This window comes from Anolis carolinensis, chromosome 3 (genome assembly GCF_035594765.1).
Source record: "Anolis carolinensis isolate JA03-04 chromosome 3, rAnoCar3.1.pri, whole genome shotgun sequence".
Lineage (NCBI taxonomy): Eukaryota > Metazoa > Chordata > Lepidosauria > Squamata > Dactyloidae > Anolis > Anolis carolinensis.
Window position 1 is genome coordinate 197,486,518 of NC_085843.1, and position 19,829 is coordinate 197,506,346.

Consider the following 19,829-nt stretch of genomic DNA (forward strand, 5'->3'; position numbering starts at 1 on the left):
TATGAGACTCTTTGGATGTTGTAAGATAAGAACTCCCATCGGCCCCAGAAATGCTGGATGTTATGAATCAACCACACCTGAAAGGATGCACAAAACCTCCCACTGATCTGTCATATACAGCATGACCGCAGAATATGCTTTTTGAATAATGCATTCCCATGACTCAATATTTGATAACCGTGTGTCAAAGAGAGTTTACCGGAAAAAAATTAAATAATCTCAAACGCCTGAGAAAGTAGAAAGCCCATTCGCTGAGCAAAAATAGCATGTAAACACATCCATTTACAAACATTGCTTCTTTAGACCTTCCCACACAAATGGCTCTTCCTTCTTAATAAGCATGTGTGGCACTGCTCAGATGAGATACTTCCACTATGTAATGGAAAAGATGAAAATCTGTCAAGACTAGGCTTTCTATGTTTTGTACGGCTAAAAATTATGCTTTATTTCAATAAAATTATACTATCAAACACAAATCAGAATGCCTGTAATTTTCATTTCCTTTGAAGAGCTGGAGCACATACAGCCGTCCATTAATAAAATCCAGGGGGAAAATGGTGATAATGTAGAAAGGTGCCTATCAGGGGTGCCTTCAGAAATATAATTATAGAAGACATATTATTTGACCAATTTTCTTCCAGAATCTCTATTAATAAGAAGAACACATCAGCTAAGAGATTTCTGCAAGCTCACACCCAACCCAAGCTGCAAAGGCGAAGTCTATGGCAAGGGGAGGGTTTTGAAAGCCCACACGAAGGATGCCAGATAGGGCTTTGAGGGGATTGGCTCATTTAAGCCTCCCCCCTGCATATGACAAGGGCCAGAGGAACCTATAAATAGGCCCTGCCACCCATAATGTCCTTCTTTTTAACTTGAGTGGCCCAGCTCCCCCCCCCACCACCATCAGCATAGTGGTGCTTGTTATTTCTAATTTTTTGTTTTCACATTTTAACATATTTGGCAAACTGTGTGGTCCAGAGAGGACCGAAAAAGAAATCTGACCCCATAGATCCTCTGAAGCTGCCCACCCCAATTTAATCCCAAATGTTTCTACACCTTTGCCACTCACCTTCTCTGAAATGCTACTAACAAATGTCAGGAGTCCTTCTGCAGTGCTATTTTAATATAGTGCAGTGGTTCCCAATCTTTTTTTGACCAGGGACCACTTTGACCAGGGACCACTGTCCAACGTTAGTACCAAAAGGGTTACGAATCGGTTTTTGGTCAACTTTAGATTTAGTTTGGTTATTTGGGGTGCTGATTCAGAAAATTACATTGGATTGACGACATCAGCTCTAGTTTCTGATACAGAACACATGCCATCCAGTCTCCATCTGCTCGCCCACAGAAAACCGTATTTAATAATCTAGAGCTAATGTGGTCTATCCAATGCAATTTTCTGAACCAGCTGCCCAAATAACCCCAGGAACAGGCCTAAAAACAAATACACCAAGGTGCCCCACTTCCAGGTGCCACATGGAATGGCTCCGCTCGGGGGGGGGGGGAGGAGGAGGAGAAGCAGCAGTCAGGAGGCTGGTTGTCATGCGTTTCATAGGTAGTCAGCCCCTTCCAACATCACCTTTGCCTCAGCACTATAAGAGGGCTTCGTGAGACCAGTCACTCTCATTGCAATGATATAGTAACAGTGAGGTTGCAGACCATAATTTAGTTCTTGGGGGCCACTGGTGGTCCATAGACCACAGATTGGGAACCACTGATATAGTAGAATGCTTCAGATTAAAAACCATTCACCATTAATCAATGCACAAGAAGTGATAGGGTAAGTAAGTATACTTCAGAACCCAGCCAGAAGTAGTATATCCATCCCTTCTTTGCAATCAAAATATTTCACTCTATTCCACAGAAATCTGTAGGGCCTAATGGTACTTTCCATGTCAGTAGGTTATTAATCTATGCTAGATGCTGTCCCAAACTTTAAAGGATCTATACAAGGGGCTGAACCTTATTTCCTCAAATAGGTTTAGCATCATGATAGAGAAATCCTTGAAATTTTGTTTGAAACATAAAATTAATTCCAACAGCCACCACAGACAGAAAGGAGGAAAAAATCCAGTCAGTTTCAGAAGTTTAATTGGATGCATAAAATTTTCTTTTCAATCCAATGAAAAAAATGAGTTTATAAAGTCATTCAGCCACTGACCTGGTTTTCAAAGTTATCCTGTGTAAATCATTTTAATTATTTCTATTAACCAGCTGCTAAAAGCATTATGCATTCCAATCTAAAAATGCACTGTCAGAGATCTTGGTTCCATGTCTCCTTGAATAGACGGATCTGCATTGGTAATACTAATTATGTATTTCATCAGTGTGATTGCAGATAATTAGAAGTATGCACTGCTTTAATGATTAGAGATTTCTCTCCTAACAGAGGATAATACAACACTCATTATATAAGGTTCCTTAAAGTCATGGTGACTGATATGCTGAAAATTACATCTATAGTGTGTCATAGTTATAGAGGAGAAGTTTATGCACATGTCTTTCTCTCTGTGACCTGAATCCTTTTGCACATTCTGACTAGAGCAGACTCACAGAATTAGTGAGAACTGCTTGCATGTTGATTCAACATTCAACAATATATTTAATGGATCTACACTAGCTGGGAATAACCAACCAGCTTATAAACATGTGTGTGTGTTTAGCTCTAAGATAAGGAACTGTATTTAATTGTTTTCCATTTTCTCCTTTCTTTATCTTGTGTGCAATAATAACATTCTTTCCAGTGTTGGGTAACATTCTGCCTGTGCAAGCACAGATACATCTGCATATGTCAAAAGCCCACAACAATTATACATGCTCATTGATGGGAGATATGATTGTGTCTCCACCATGATTCTTCACTATTAGTTGCACGTTTTGTCGCTGTGATAGGGGGCACTACTGACATAAGGATATATGTGTATGGGAATTTTCTATATGATAGTCTGTACTTCCCTTTGCCATGGAGAAGGGCTTAAGGCCCATTTTTCTGAGGCTAAATGTAAAGATGACTGGATATGGAATCAGAATTTCAGTAGAGAGAGGGCATGCCTAGTAAGCATGATTTCACACTTCCCTGATGTGTTAGGTGTATGCAGGAGAGTAGCTTTCAAACCATAGAAGAAACAAAGCATCCATCTAGGTTCCATATACATAGCATTGTGGTGTAAATGCTAGAATTTAGATCAAGGTGTCTGATTTGCAATCCAAAATGAAACCAGAGATAGTGCCAAAAGATGAAATTCCCAAGTGAGATGGCACTGAACAAGCTACAGAGATACAGTTGAGCAAAACTACAAATAGCACTGTAGCTAATGATGCAACTGGACTCAAGCCAAAAGAAAGTTCAGCTGTTATCATGTCCAAGGGAAAGGCAAGTCTGAAACTGCACCATACATATTACAGGAAGATTAATGTGAGAAACATGAATCAGATAACATGAAACAAGAAATTGAACATATAAACATTGGAATCCTTGGGGTGGGTCAAACTGGACTGGAATGGGACATTTTGGGTCAGATTATTACAGTGTTTTATCTTAAAAATGAAAATTTAAGAAGACAGATAGTGGCAGTAATAGTGAGCAAAGATGTATGACCAACAGAGGAAAGCAAGCATTGCATAACCAGAAATAAATAAAAAAGACAATCGAAACAATACACTATGTGAAAGAGATGAAAAGATGGCAGATGCGGTCTAGGACAAGCCATTTGAAAATATACCTACAATTTTAGAAAGTGAAGAGGAAGCTGCACTCAGAGCACTTGGGAGAAATAAATCACCAAGAAAAGATGGTATACCATCAGAGCGGCTTCAAACTATAATGAGATTCTATTCAAGTTCTAACTAGAATCTGCCCACAGACAACACAATTTTCCTCAGATTGTTGTTGTTTATTCGCTCAGTCGCTTCCGACTCTTCATGACCTCATGGACCAGGCCACGCCAGAGCTCCGTGTTGGCTGTCACCAACCCCAGCTCCTTCAAGGTGGGGGTGGCAACAAACTCAGATTAGAAATGATTATATTGCAAAACATACATTTGAGATTGATTGCCTCACATTTTTTTCAGAAGAAAAACAGCATGTGCTTTATATATTTTAGAAAAGACAGACACCATAAAAACTATAGATTGCTCTTGAAGAAATGGGTGGGTCACAACATTTCATAATTCAAGAGAACCATCAATAGAAAATATAGAGAAACTGAATGCCCTCCAATTGCGGGGTCAGGCAAACCTTATCTATTGAACTCGTATGCTGAACATATAATACATAAAGCAGTATTTTATGCCTCCTTGGAAGAAGGAGGCATGAAACCTGGAAGGAGGAACATCGACAATTTTAAAAATGCAGATGATGCCATACTATTATCAGAAACTATTTAGGAATGATTACTGAAGAAAATCAAGGAAGGAAGTGTGAAAGCAGGTTTAAATAAAAATGCATTTAAAAGAAATAATGACCACAGATAAGTTAAAAAAGTTTAAAGTAGATGATGAAGACATTGAAATAGTTCAAGACCTTGTGTTACTCATTAATCAGATGAAGGCTATTACCAAGAAGACTAGGCTTTAGGCCCTGGGTGAGCAGCTATGAAATTACTAGACAAGAGCCTAAAGTGTAATGATATATCATTGAATAGTAAAGTTGGGATTGTCCATTCCATATTTCCCATTTTCATGTTGACGAAATCCAGTAGGAAGAAAATCAACACATTTGAACTGTGGTACTGGAGAAGGGTTCTACAGTTATTATGGTCTGCTAAAATGACAAATCAAATGGTCCTAGACCATATCAAGACTGAGACCACTGCAGAAGCTAACAAGATTAAATTGAGATTGTTGCACTTTGAACATATCATGAGGAGACATAATTACTAAAAAAAAATATTAATGCATGGTTAAATAAACTGCAGTAGGAAATAAGGATGACCACATTAAAGACAGATACTCAAGCAAGGAAACCATGGTCTTGAGTCTGCAGTACTTGAGCAAGACTATTGATAATAGGGGGGTCTCTCATTCACAGGGCTGCCATAAATTGAAGTCATCTTGACAGCAGTTAACAACAACGAAGAGGAAAGAGACTTTTAAAGGTTTTTTCTTTTAGATTCTCACTGAATCTGAGCCGGTTGCCTTTCTGAAAGAAATATGTAGACTGCTATCTTAATCTTTGAAGAGAAAATTTTGAGGGGAACATTTTGAACAGATAAACAGCTGGAAAAGTAAATGTTTAACACAACCTCCTCTTATGCCTTGTCAAAAGCACCCACAATTGATTTAATTTTTATATGTATACCCATCCACATAAATAACACACACTTTATGGTACAGTAGAGTCTCACTTATCCAACATAAACGGGCCGGCAAAACATTGGATAAGTGAATATGTTGGATTTTTTTTCCGTGTCAGGAGCAACTTGAGTTGAGTTGAGTTGGATAATAAGGAGGGATCAAGGAAAAGTCTATTAAACATCAAATTAGGTTATGATTTTACAAATTAAGCACCAAAACATCATGTTATACAACAAATTTGACAGAAAAAGTAATTCAATATGCAGTAATGCTATGTAGTAATTACTGTATTTATGAATTTAGCACCAAAATATCACAATGTATTGAAAACATTGATTACAAAAATGCGTTGGATAATCCAGAACGTTGGCTAAGCGAATGTTGGATAAGTGAGACTCTACTGTACTTGTGTAGGTTCCTTGTGTTACTTGGAACCAACATGTATGAGGCATAATATGGTTACTGTTATTTCTGTCCACTTCAAGTCACCCCTCTAGGCTTAGAGAAACACCAGGACAAGATATATTCCTATGACTTAACAGATGCTTTCAGGAAAGAAGACATTGCTTTACTTGATTATCAGATTTGGTGAATATTTTCCACAATATAGTCCTCTTGTGCGAATCAAGAAATCCTGAAAAAAGCAACAGCTTTTTACTATCCCAAGAAGCTTCTCAGAAGCAAATAAAATTAAAGGTAAAGGTAAAACTGATAAATTGCTGAACTTGCTGACCTAAAGGTGTGGGGTGAGCTCCTGCTGTTAACCCAAGCTTCTGCCAACCTAGCAGTTCGAAAACATGCAAATGTGAGTAGATCAATAGGTAACAGCATTCCATGCAGTCATGCTGGCCACATAACCTTGGAATTGTGTACAGACAACACTGGCTCTTTGGCTTAGAAATAAAGATGAGCACCCACCCCCCAGATTCAGACACAACTAGACTTAATGTCAGGGAAAAACCTTTACCTTTACCTACCTACCTTGTAAGATACTGGCAGGCCTTTGCACACAGGTGAAGCTACATCTTCTTTTACTATGGTTTAGAAACTTTCATCTCAGGCTTTGTCCAAAGTTATGAACAGCTCTGTCTACTTCTAGCCTGAATCTAGCAGAATTCTGAATTTTCAGGGCCCCAGGTCTCATTTCCTTGACACACTGGCTTCACCTGCCTTGATGAATATGATTCTGTCATATTTGCTAGTATAGCATCTTGTTATGAGGAACTGAAACCACAATCCCGGGATCAGTACATTGCTAGGGAGATATAACAAGTTGCCAGAAAGCTTCATGTTTACACAGAGTTTGAAACACTACTCCTGGTCCCATACTTACAATGACTCTACATCTGTGTCTTTGCTTTATTCAATGCCATCACACATAAACACTGGTAGATTTTGCATGCAATTCTAAATCATTTTATCACTACATGTGTTGAGCTAAGAAAGCTTGAACAAAGTTTTGGGCTCATTTGCTCTCTTCTCCCCTTTTCTGCTTGGCAATGATGAAGGAATCTCTACATTTAGTAACATTATATGTATGCTGTACTATAACACATCCAGGCAGTTGGGTGGATGGGTTTGTATAGAAAAGTACACATAAAATGAATGGAATTTCATAGCTATGATTTGTTTGAACAAAACACAGTACAGCAAAGTGCTGAATTCCATGAAAATGTATAATTTTCTCTGGGAAAAATACAGTAGAAAAAATTGTCAGAAGGTACAAAACAACTTAAACATATAGTGGATACATATGGAATGTTCAAACAATAGCTAATTGATCCATTTGTAACTGTGTGTGAAAATCAGCACAAGTCAAATACAATTTCAGAGAAAATATTCTATAGAAACTAGTGCTTAGTTGCCAAGGTGATTTTCATACAAGAAAAGGAAAAAACATATTAAATTAATGTAATGCAGACACATATCATTTGTTACATGTAGTGTGTTCTGAAATTACTATTTTTTTTCACAAACAGAACATGCAAACTAAGACAGTATAGAGAAAGGTTTTTTTGTAGAGTTCTTTCTCTGCACATAATTTTGCTCATTATTTTGCTAGTTTCATCCTCCTTCCATCTTTTGGCATTAAAAGAAAGGATATATTTCTCTTCTGTGTAGCAAAAGGAACTTATTCTCCATACCTCATAACAACAACAACAACAACAGATATAACTATGCATAAGTAAACATCAAAGCATTTGGGCTTTTAGTTGCACATGGAATGAATAGTGTTCCATTTGGTTGTGTCTGCAAAGAACTGAAGCTTTATTTGACCAAATGGAAAGCATATAAAGGAACTTGTCAATAGGCCATGAGATGTTGGATTCTAATTTTGCAAGAAGATCACATCATGAATGAAAATGAAAATAATAGCCCATTTGCAATTTGAAATATGGTATCGTGATATTTCTGAGTAGAGGTACACTTTTCCTGGAGTGAGTACTTACATTCCAAGGTATGCTCTCACTATTAATACCATAGTGGAATTTCAAAACAAGTCTGGATATTTTGCATGACTGTAAAATTATCTTAATTTTTAATTCCACATCTATTTTCTTCCCCTTGCAGTGCATGACATTTCTAATAGAATTTGTCCTCCAAATGCAAATTCAAAAGACTTAAGGCTGACTCTTATAATTTCCTACTATTGAATATAAATATTTCCACACAGGGTATACCATGTTTCACACAGTGCTGAAGGTGACTGCAGGCAAGGTAACATCATATACTTTAATAATAAGCTGTAATAATTATCTCATGGGTTTAGTATCAGATTTCTCTGAATAGGATTTATTACTAAAAATGACTATTTTTATAAAGGGATGTTGATAGAACAGAATAGCCAAGTGATATGTTTCCGTGGGAACTAATTGTTAGTAGACTGCTTCTCGATGTAGGAACAATTCAGAACAATCTAAAAAGAAAAATATCAATCAAAACAGATGTTGGAGGTTAGGTACGATGTGAATAATGCTTATCCCAGTTCAAAATCTCTGTGTTTGTGTCTAATGCAAGCATTTGCATCCACAAAATTCAACAATGAGGATAGACTGCAGTTTTTGGAGACAGACACAGAGAAAGCAAATTAGGTATTTTATAACATAGATGGCAGACAAGCAATAAAGCCTTCCACATTTGCTGGGGTTAAGGGAACAAGACCCCCATGAAAGTGGGGGGAAAATGAATAAAGAATTGCTAATTTTTATTTTATTTTTTACCCTAACTCTACTTGTAACCCAATAACACATCTAACATTTGAGATACCAAAATGTGTGTTGGCCAATGTAATCATGCCAAAACCAAAAAATCCAAACCTGATATGTAGCAAAATAAAATCCTTCTATGTGTCCTATTTTTAAATACTCAGTTTATCTGCTCACAGATGGGGCTAGGATTCTGTTGGAGACTTACATCAGCATTCATACCTATGTTGGCCAAAGTTATTTTTTACTGAGGCATAGCAGCTGTGAGGAGACAGCAGCAAACACCATCTCCATTAAATGACAGAAGTGCTCTGTCAGCTGTCAACCAGTTTGGGAGCTGACAGGGCAGCTTCATCTCCTGGCAGAAATGGCTCTCCCTGCCTCTCCCTCTTGTTGTTTTTAGCACCAGTGACTCTTGCTTGACTGCCATCATACCTCCTCTTCTGCCAATATAATTACATGGGCAGACAGAATCTTGGGCAGTGACTACAAATATTTGTTTACATGACACATAAGCCTCACATTCTACAGTTTGTATTTCTGAAAAGTTGCACTTTATTGATGCTAAAAACCATGCGCAATAGAGGTTCACACACAGCATTTTGAAAATAAATCATAATTACAAAATAGTAATGTATATAGCTCCATCAAATGTAGGACCTAAATATGCTAAAGGCAACTGAGCAAGCAAAATTGGTCCTGTTTGTATTTTGATAGGAGGTTGCCAACAAAAACCAGGTGCTGCAGGTTATACTTCAAAGAAAGAAAGTGGTAAATTTACCTCTAAGTATTCCTTGCTTAATATATATATGACATTCATGGGGTTGGCATAAGCTGATGGTAAAGTAATCAAAAATAGTCTATCCTGCCACAGGCAGAGGGAAAAAAAGTACAAGACGTAAAATCGTGCAATTGTAAAATGGAACAAATCATCTAGATAAAATGCAAAAAAAAAAATACTACTAAGCAAACTGACTAATGTATGCAATAAAATATACAAGACTACAAAACAACAGCAAACTAAAATTTCTAAAGGTTTGGAAGACAAAAAAAGCAAGATATGTTTATTTATATCTTCCCTTTCTCCTAAAACTGGGACTAAAGGCAGGATTCAAGAATTATATTTTCTATTATGTTTACTACTATACTCTAAAGCAGTGGTTCTCAACCTGTGGCTCCCCAGGTGTTTTGGCCTACAACTCCCAGAAATCCCAGCCAGTTTACCAGCTGTTAGGATTTCTGGGAGCTGAAGGCCAAAACATCTGGGGACCCACAGTTTGAGAGTTACTGCCCTAAAGGTACCAGAATCCATCTGATCTTGGAAGCTAAGCAGGGATGGAAGATTGCTAGAGGTGTGCAATTCAGCCAAATGGCATGCCATTTTAGAGTCCATTTTTGGTTAATCCCACATTCTGTTTATTGGGAAGTTACTCGAATGGGAAGGGTTTTTGCCGTTTTCATTCGGCAAAGATTCAGCCCATTGGCTACAATGGGAAACTTGAAAGGCTCAACCCTCAGCCATTTTAAGGCTTATCTGCATGAAACCTACCTCAGTTTTAGACTCCATTTACAACTGTAGGTCTGACAAGTTTCAAAACAATTCACCAATCTATTATTTTTTAAGAATTATTTTAAGGTATAATCATATTTTTTAAAATAAGACAAACCGCAAAATAGGGTTCTGGGAATTGTAGTCGCCGGTTATGTCCATCTCAGCCAATCAGAGCATGGACTCAACCAGGCATTTTACTGACTGAGAAACACACAGAGAGAGAATCTTCAACTTCCATCATGCTCTGAGAGGAACTTTTCAATGCCTGCCCTATGCAAGTGCTGCTGGGAAAGCGAGTTCCCAGGGCCCTCTCTGGAGGAGGAAGGAACTTTTCAATTAAAATGGATGGAGGCTGCTTCTGCCAGGGAGAGAGAAAAGATATGGCAGATCCTTGTCTCAGATATATTGCAGACTTAACTCCTTCCTCTCCAGAACCAATAAAATCTGGCTCCCTTAATCCATTTTGCCAGCCTTTTCATCTCCCTCCTCCTCGTTCTGTCTTCAGAGATTATATAATAGGGCCCACCGAAAACTACAAATCATTTTAACTCAAACGGATTGAATTAACTCAACTAAATGGTTGTCTCAATTTATTTATATGATCTTGGAACCATACTGATTTTATACATCTCAAAGTTGCTATCAGGAATGAAACCTGGAGGAGCTTTGTAATGCATGAGTAATGCAGCTACTTCTTAGAATCCATCCAGACAGGCCTTAAAACCAAGTCCTTTCTCAGTTTTACTGGAGGCATCCAAATGACACCTCCAGTAAAACCAAATTCATTCAAATCAAACCAGGGTTTCCCTGGTTTGATCTGAATTAATTAGATAATCCATTAAATCTGGGCCTTCCTGAAAGGCCCGTGTCTTATGGGATATTGGGCCTGTGGGGACTCAGTACCAGGTAGTCCTGGGTGAGTCCCCATTGCCATCTTACACCTTTTGGGCTTCTGGAGGGATTTTCCTCCTCAGCCCGCCCTCTCCTGGCGCATAATTTTCTTGATCCTGGAGAGCACAAGGAGGGATTTCATGGTGGCCCAGTAAGTTTTATGTTTTTTTCTAGGGGTTGTTTTGGGCGGCTTCAGCGTGGCTACATGTCATCTTGATCGAGATGACATGTAGACACCCCCTGGGAAAGCTTGGGTTTTGTGGATATGTAGGGGGACTTAAACCCATGCCAAAGCGGGTTTTTAAAAGCCACTTTGGTGTGGGTTTAAGTCATGTCTGAAAGCGTCCATGTCTGAAAAGTCCTATTGTACTTGTAATGCCTTGAAGGGTCTCAATCCAATGACAAATTACAAACATGAAGGTGAAATGTAACTGTAACAAGGGAACAGGTACCGGCAAGAAGATGAACCAAACCAAGGAAGGTATTGTCAGTGTGTGCCATGTTCTTACATTAGAAAAATTAATATGAAAATGTCTTGGAGCATTGCTTCGACAAGCTAAGACATAATATACACGATCCACAATCTTATAATATCACATATGGCAGGAAAGTATCAGTGTTCCACTCGAGGAATACTGTAATCTGAAACCATTCATCTTGGTTCCGATCTTAAAAAACATATTTTGCTCTTTCTGCCATACCACATCTTCTACTCTCCAATGTTGATATATCAAAAAGCTATTCAGGAAATATTAGTCCAAATTGCTTCTAAAAAATTTATTTTCATCTCATGATTCAATAAGGTATCAGTCTATTTTTCCAAATGACATTTAGTATGTGATAACAGTCTAATTTACTACACAATTGGTTTGGAGAGTCTTCTCAGCACAGATTGTGATAATTGAAGGGGAGGAAGAAATGAAGAAAGGAAAAAAACAAAATGCAGAAGCACCTTTAAAATTAACTGGTTTTATCTTCTCATGAGCTTGTTCTGCTAGTAACTAATATCCTAAGATTTGTGGAAAAATCAATTCACACTGATGATCTCTTAAGTCCAAGTCAAATATTGTATCTAACAGATGCTGTTTAACAACAGAGGTAAAGTGTCCCTGTATTTATAATATGGCAAATCACCTTGAGCCAAGTGAAGAGAACAGGGAAGCAATTTCAATGCTGCTACTACTTCCAATAAATATTGTAATCAGTGTCAGCTCCACATAATCAAAAGATTCATTTGCACATAGGACTCAATTGTAGACTAGATCAAGGTCATATGTCTGACGCTCTTATTTAAACATGAATGACTAGAGTTACAGTCCTAAACATATTTGTCAAGGAGTAAATCTGATGGAAGCCACAAATACCCTAAAATCTACACTGATCTTCAGGCCAAGCCGGGTCAATTCTAGTTAGCATTTGGATGGGAAACTTCCAACAAATACCAAGTGATACAGGGTATATTGGAGGAAGGCATGGACTAAAAAAAATCATGAAATTCATGTGATCGCCATAAATTGGCAGGTGACTTGGAGGCACAGACCTCCACATTTATTGGGGTTAGGGGGTTTAGTCTGAGGATTGCAATTATGTTGTCTTTTAGGACTCCGGTGTGGTGTGTATCAGAAATAATGGTTAGTAATTATTTTAATCAAATATCATGTGCCTGGAGGAGTTGTGTTAAGTTACTGTTGCATGAACATCTGACATTTTAAAATTGTACACCATAACACTCTTTAGAAAGCAAGGTCAAAGAAGGTGATGGAATACAGTTTACCATCGTAAACTTAAAAACTATTTCTGGTAGGAAGAATATGACTGTAGCTCTGTGAGGGCACTTTCAGAGCACTGATTCCTAATTCCAGACACACATATATAATTATTTAGCCAGCAATTTTTTCTTCCCCATTTACTCATTACCTTAGTTGGCCATCTGGTGCTAATGCCTCATAATGGGAATTTCTTTATTCTGAAGTTGTGAAAGTTGAAAGGTCTCTCTATTAACTTTTATAATATAGCTGTTATGATTGAGCCTCGTGGCTCTGTTTCTGACAGGCGTGGGCGTAAGACTCCTCGAGAGTCGGATACTCTCGAGGAGCGAGAGAGAAAAAGACTGCGAGACATATTTGCAGCACCCTCTGACGAAGAGTCTTTCGAAGGGTTCACGGAGAGAATGGAGGAAGGGCTGGTTAGCTCAGAGGAGGATGAGATGGATTGGACTCGGGTAAGGGAGGAATTGGGGGCCACTGGCCATGATGGGGCAGAAGATGAATGGGGATCTTCAGGATTAGACCCATGGCGTAGCTGGAGGGATGGGACGGGATCCACAGCTGGAGATGCTGTTGGGCGTAGTCAGAGGTGTTCCAGCTCTGACGAGGAAAGTGATGAGGAAACGCCCGGGTTAAGGAGGGCAGCTGACAGTGATGAAGATTTGTAACTGGCATAAAATGGGGCTTGGGAGCAATTGCAAATTGCGTCGGGCAAGGTAATCTGGGCAAACGCTTGGGATTCGTGTGTGTGTGTGGGACGCTTCCCTGAAGACTTGTGTACTTTCCTGTGCTGAGACGTAAGTTGATTGGAATCCAGGGTCAGACGGCGGGAGGGATTGTGTGGGCATTTGTTTGTGCAAACCTGTGCTTACTCTTATTAGCTTGACCTTCCGTCGTCTTCCTGACGGACGCCATCTCCTGCTTTGAGAACTCGGACTGAACTGACCACGGCTTGTCTTCCCCCCCTTCTTGGACTTGGAAAAACTACAAACGTCTGCTTCTGGCTTTGATCTACGGAACGGAACTGGTCTACTCTACTGCTAAAATCCCTGGCTGATTTGTTCGTGTTGGAATCCTGTCTGCTGTGTGTGTGGGAGCGACGCAAGTTACTCTAAACTCAGTGTTGGCAGCAGAGAGGAATCTGCTGCCAATTAGTTGCATTCTTTGTATCTTTTGTTCCTTGCCTTTCGTTTTGTTTATACCCAGGCTGAAGAAAGCAGTTTGTTTTTACCCGGATTAAACTCCGGTTTAATCCGGTTTATCTTTTGAACATTTACTTTTGTCCCTTTTTTGCTCCTAAAGGCAAAATTGCCTGGCCCTTGTGTTTTACGGGCATTTTTGAGTTCTGTAATCTAATAAACTCTGTTACTTTGAATCTTGTGGCGTTCTGTCCTTGACAATAGCGGTATGTTAATGATGTCTTTTGTGGTGGTAGCTAATAATAATTAGGATTGGTAATTTAATAGCTCCTAGTATCTTCAAAGTAATTCATAGTAATTCTGCAAGGATTAACTCTAACAGGTGTATATATTAGTGAAGATACACAATGGATGTGGGGCCTCCATTGGCTGATCCGCATAATTAAATGAAATAACATTATTTCTCTTTTGTATTCACACCACTCCCTTCATTAGAAGTCTTATACAACCTCAGCTATTTTCTTCCTACACTGTTGGCCTCCCAAAGTCTAGTCCACATAGCTAAAAGTTATCAAAGGAATTAATTAATTCTGTGCATATTTTCTTAGGAGTATATTGCATTTAACTCAGTGGGAGTTGCTGTTGCATAAATCAGCATAAGATTGCAGAGCACTGGGTTCAATCAAAATAAAACAGTATGTACTATATGTTGTCGAAAGCTTTCATGGCCAGAATCACAGGATTGTTGTGTGTTTTCCGGGCTGTATGACCATGTTCCAGAAGTATTCTCTCCTGACATTTCACCCACATCTATGGCAGACATCCTCAAAGGTTGTGATTAGAGCTGGCCCTATGTAATTTTCAAGTGTAAGCAAGCAGTATTTTTGGTGCCCCCCCCCCAAACCAATCACTGAAAAATAAAAGGTTGGATTGCAACAACAGTGTCCCATGCAGAGGCCTAAAAGGACTGCTTCTCTCTTTTTTTTAAAAAAAAATTGTGTTTACAGAGACTGGTCATCTAGGAGCAGAAAGTTACACGGCAAATAGCGAGTCAGCATTCCCCCTGGTGTGATAATGTGCCAACCTCCCGATTATAATGTGGCCCTACCTTTTTTGGGCCGCTGCCCAGTCTTTGTCAAGCGCCGTAGAGGAAGGACGTCCGGGACGAGGCTCACTGCTATACCTTAGTTTGCTCCTTTTAATTTTCCTGGGCTGCGAGGCTGTGGATAGCTGCTCCTCCTCTCCTCCCCCCCTCCCAGCTTTGGAGAGGCAGTGGGAGGGGGGGGGAAGAGCCACAGCTTCTCCTTACAGTTTTTTTTCCCGCGCCGCGGCCTCGCAGTGCGGGGATGAGTGCTCCTTTGCTCTTTTCCCGCTCCCAGCTTTGGAGGGGCGGTGGGAGGGGGAGGGAGCTGCAGTCACTTTTGCTGTTTTCCTGCACTGCGGCTTTGCTGCACGAGGATGAGTGCTCCTTTGTTCTCCCCCCCCCCGGCTTTGGAGGGGCGGTGGGAGAGCAAGGGAGCTCGGCAGAGAGAGAAACAGAGGCAAGCAGGCCAGCTTGGAGGCGGGCTAATCGCACTCTCAATTGCGCCCCCCAGAGGATTGCGCCTTCCGCAAATGCGTAGTTTGTGTATAGCTTGAGCCGCCCCTGGTTGTGATTATACCTCACAACCTCGAAGATGCCTGCCATAGATGTGGGCAAATGGTCAGGAGATAATACTTCTGGAACATGACCATACAGCCCAGAAAGCACACAACAACCCAGTATGGGCTATATTTTGGTTATTCATTTGTTATTTAATGTATGTCCTGTCTTTCTCCTAGCATGAGATCCAAGGTGACTCTTATGTTAGGTGAAAACAAAATACAGGAATATCTCAATTAACAAAACCTCTGACAAAGGAGTTCCTTTTGGCAAATTCTTCATATGCCCAAGTAGCCTCTTTTTCTCTTCACCTTTTCTTTTTAGTAGTAGAGGCATTGAGAAGAGGCTGGAGAAACATAGACCTTCAATTGCGGTGCCCAGAATTGGAGACAATATTTCAGGTGTGGTCTGACCAAGGAAGAATAGAGGGGTAACACGATTTCCCTGGACCTAGACCCGGCATGGACAAACTTCAACCCTCCAGGTGTTTTGGACTTCAACTCCCACAATTCTTAACAACCAGTAAGCTGTGGAGCTGACACTGATTACAATATTTATTGGAAGTAGTAGCAGCATTTGCCCCTACCTGATCTAGACAGTATACTCCTATTTATGCAGGCCAAAATCCCATTGGCTTTTTTGCCTCATCATATTGTTAACTTGTGCGCCAGCTGCGCCCGTTCCTTGGGAGGTCTGACTTGGCCACGGTGGTCCACGTTCTGGTTACAGCTCGTTTGGACTACTGCAACGCGCTCTACGTGGGGCTGCCTTTGAAGACGGCTCGGAAGCTCCAACTAGTACAACAGGCGGCAGCCAGACTAATAACAGGAGCTCCACTGGCTGCCGATATGCTACCGAGCCCAATTCAAAGTGCTGGTTTTGACCTACAAAGCCCTAAATGGTTCTGGCCCATCTTACCTGTCCGAACGTATTTCCCCCTATGAGCCTTCTAGAACTCTTAGATCATCGGGGAGGCCCTGCTCTTGGTCCCACCAGCCTCGCAGGTAAGGCTGGTGGGAACGAGGGACAGGGCCTTCTCGGTGGTGGCTCCTCAGCTGTGGAACACCCTCCCCAGCAACATACGGCAGATACCAACTCTCCTCGGCTTCAGGAAAGTCTTAAAGACATGTTTGTGCACACAAGCTTTTAATGAATAAGAACATGAACTTTACATGACCTGTACGAAGACTTGAGGATTCTGGATGAATGGATTTTAATCTTGGACATTCTTAAAATTTTATATAATGTGATTTTATTTTGTAATAGTACCTGTTTTATATGAACTGTTGTTTCGTAGATTGTTTTATATGAATTGTTGTTTTTACATTGTTTTTAGGCACTGAATTTTTGCCTATTTACTGTAAGCCGTTTTGAGTCTCCTCGGAGAGAAAGGCGGGGTAAAAGTGATGTAAATAAAATAAATAATAAATTATTGTCCATGAGGACTCCAAGATCTTTTTCACACGTACTGCTGTCGAGCCAGGCATCGTCCATTTTTTCTGCCTAAGTGGAGTATCTTGTATTTATCCCTGTTGAACTTCATTTTGTTAGTTTCGGCCCATCTCTCTAATCTGTTAAGATCATTTTGAATTCTGCTCCTGTCTTCTGGAGTATTAGCTATCCCCCCCCCCCCCAATTTGGTGTCATCTGCAAACTTTATGATCATGCCTTCTAACCCTTCATGTAAGTCATTAATAAATATGTTGAACAGAACCAGCCCCAGGACGGAACCCTGTGGCACTCCACTCATCACTTCTTTCCAGGATGAAGAGGGAGCATTGGTGAGCACCCTTTGGGTTTGTTCACTTAGCCAATTACAGATCCACCTAACCGTCGTTTTGCCTAGCCCACATTTGACTTGTTTGTTTGCCAGAGCATGTCTACTTTTTACCAGAAACAAGAGGTTGCATGGTAAGATAAATGGGTGTATTTGCATGGCATATTTCTTCAGCTAAGACCTATAAATTAAAATAGCTTCCAAGTATAAATGAACAAATTCTAAAAACGAAAGATTGTTTGTAACTGCTTACTCTTTAAGCTTTTTACTTGCCTCCTATTTCTGAAGGAGAGTGATATATTAGCCCAAACTGTGCCTCTCATAAAACCTCATCTGATGACTGTAAAATTCAACAAGTTTTTATTGTACTTCCTTCATTTTGTTCTCTGTCGTACTACTATTCAGACAAGATAACTTGGCATTTTAAAAGAACTGACAAAGTACACAACAAAATTGTAATTTATGGAAAACGAAAAGCCCTGTGGGGCATTACTCTCATGACTTGAACCAAGTTCCCATACTTACATCCAAAGTCAAAGTAACAATTTTCTTTAAATGTTTGCATCTTGGATCAATTAGGGATTGGGCTCTCCAGCTCACTATCTAAAATGTGCCCAAATTATTTGTCTGAGAAATTGGAACTCAGATTCTGTTCCATACGGGCATCAGACAAAGTAGAATATCCATGTTCTGGAAATACAACTTCCGCCTGTGTAATGAGTCCTTGGGTACTTCAGCTGTGGGTGTCAACCTCTGGTCAATAAGACTGGTCCAGTGTCATAACTCATGGTGATATCCCCATGGCACTCCTCTCATACCAGATCATACTACAATGTTATAATTAAAATACTACAATATTTGACAAAATCAGCAACTGTAAAAAAAAAACCCCAGCAGCAATGAAAACAACACCATGTGCTTGTAGTACATGCAGACATGATTTGACAGTTCTGATCAGAGCACATGCACATTAGAAGTTTCAAAAATCCAGTTAGTATAGAGCTTTAGCCCTGTAAGTTTATTGATAAGAGTACATATAAGCTGGGTTTATGAAAAACATTTTTCTGGTTCTATCTACAAAAATATTTTATTAAAAATAATATATTATTCAAACAATACACTTCTGCTGAAATTCTACACAAAATGTTTACAGACAGTGTCATTTTGGTACCATGCTCTGATGGTTCCACTGCAACCTGCTCATGCTGTAGCTTATTCTGTGAGCAGTATGACACATTACGATCCCGGCTTAGGTCTCAGCTTCCACAGACCAGTAACTATTTCATACAGAAATGCAGAGTAGAGGCCACAGTTTGAACAAATATTTCAAGAAATTATATCACACTCAGAGTAGTGGAGATCTTGAATTTTAATAATTGCTGGCATGTGAAAACAAAATGCAAGATTTTGTATACAATCTAAATTCAATGTTATATTTCAAAAGCTAATTAATGTATTTTCATAATCAGGTTGTTGTTTAATGATCAGATAAACTATTTCTGGCTGTATTTCTGAAATCATTTGCAACTGATGGATACTAAAGATGTCAATGGGAGTTTAGTAGAATACAGTTTGGCAGATATACCAAATCACCAACGCTGAAGCTTCCAGCATTGTCAGCTGCCCAAATGAGTTGGAAGGGGCTTCATAGGCCATCAAGTCCAACTCCCTGCTCAATGCACTATCTCCAGCTAATGTATCTCCATCAATAGCTGTTCAAAGAAGGAGACCCAGCCACTACCTCTATAAGTAATTGTTCTCATTGACAAATTGCTCTTACTGTCAGAAAGTTCCTTTTAAGCTTCAACTGAAATTTACTGTTTTATATTATAACGGCAAGCAAACTTCAAAAAATTAGATGTAGTCCTACCTGCAGCAGAAGCAGAGAACAGGTCTACCCCTCCTCTCTGCAAAGCAATTTGTGCAGCCCTATTTAGAGGAAGCGTATGATCCCTTTGTTAAAAGAACAACCAAATTAAATAAAGGCCCATATGGCTTGAATCCAGCTTATTTGTAATACTGCATTCTCCCATACAAGTCTGCCTGGGTTTTAAGATATTTGAAAGAGGCATCTTTTTGTGGGAATACAAGAAAATGTTTTCTGGATGGTGTCTTTATATAGATAGCTGGATTTGAAAATGTATTGTCTGTCTTTTACTACTTTGTCCCTGGTCCCCACATGGCCAAGAAGGGGAATAGCCTCTGCCTACATCAGGCATGGGGAAGACGGACTGCTGCCTTCTCGGGGCCAAGAGAAGAATCAGGGAAAGAAACACACCACGGCCAAGCATGTTTGACAGCAGTGTGTTTCTCTCCCTCCTCTGGGCCCGAGGAAAGTGGGCTGATGCATTCCTGGACCCAGAAAAGAGCAAGGGAGACAAACATGCCACTGTTAAGTGGCAGCGGTGTGTTTGTCTTCCTACTCCTTCCCTCTCCCTGCCCCTTTCCCGTCCCCGTCCCCGGCCCCTCCAGGACCCCAGGCCCATCCTTCCATCCTGACCACGCCCCAGCCTACATGACCCCTCCCCTTTCAACCCACAATCCTGCCTTTTCTGACGCCAC

At 39.9% G+C, this 19,829-nt stretch overlaps 1 protein-coding gene across 3 annotated transcripts in view; it reads right to left on the reverse strand.

The window, feature by feature from the left end:
* Positions 1 to 19,829, reverse strand: part of adam12 (ADAM metallopeptidase domain 12) — a 355,264-nt gene that overhangs the window by 179,426 nt on the left and 156,009 nt on the right. The gene's annotated exons all lie outside the window — the stretch shown is intronic.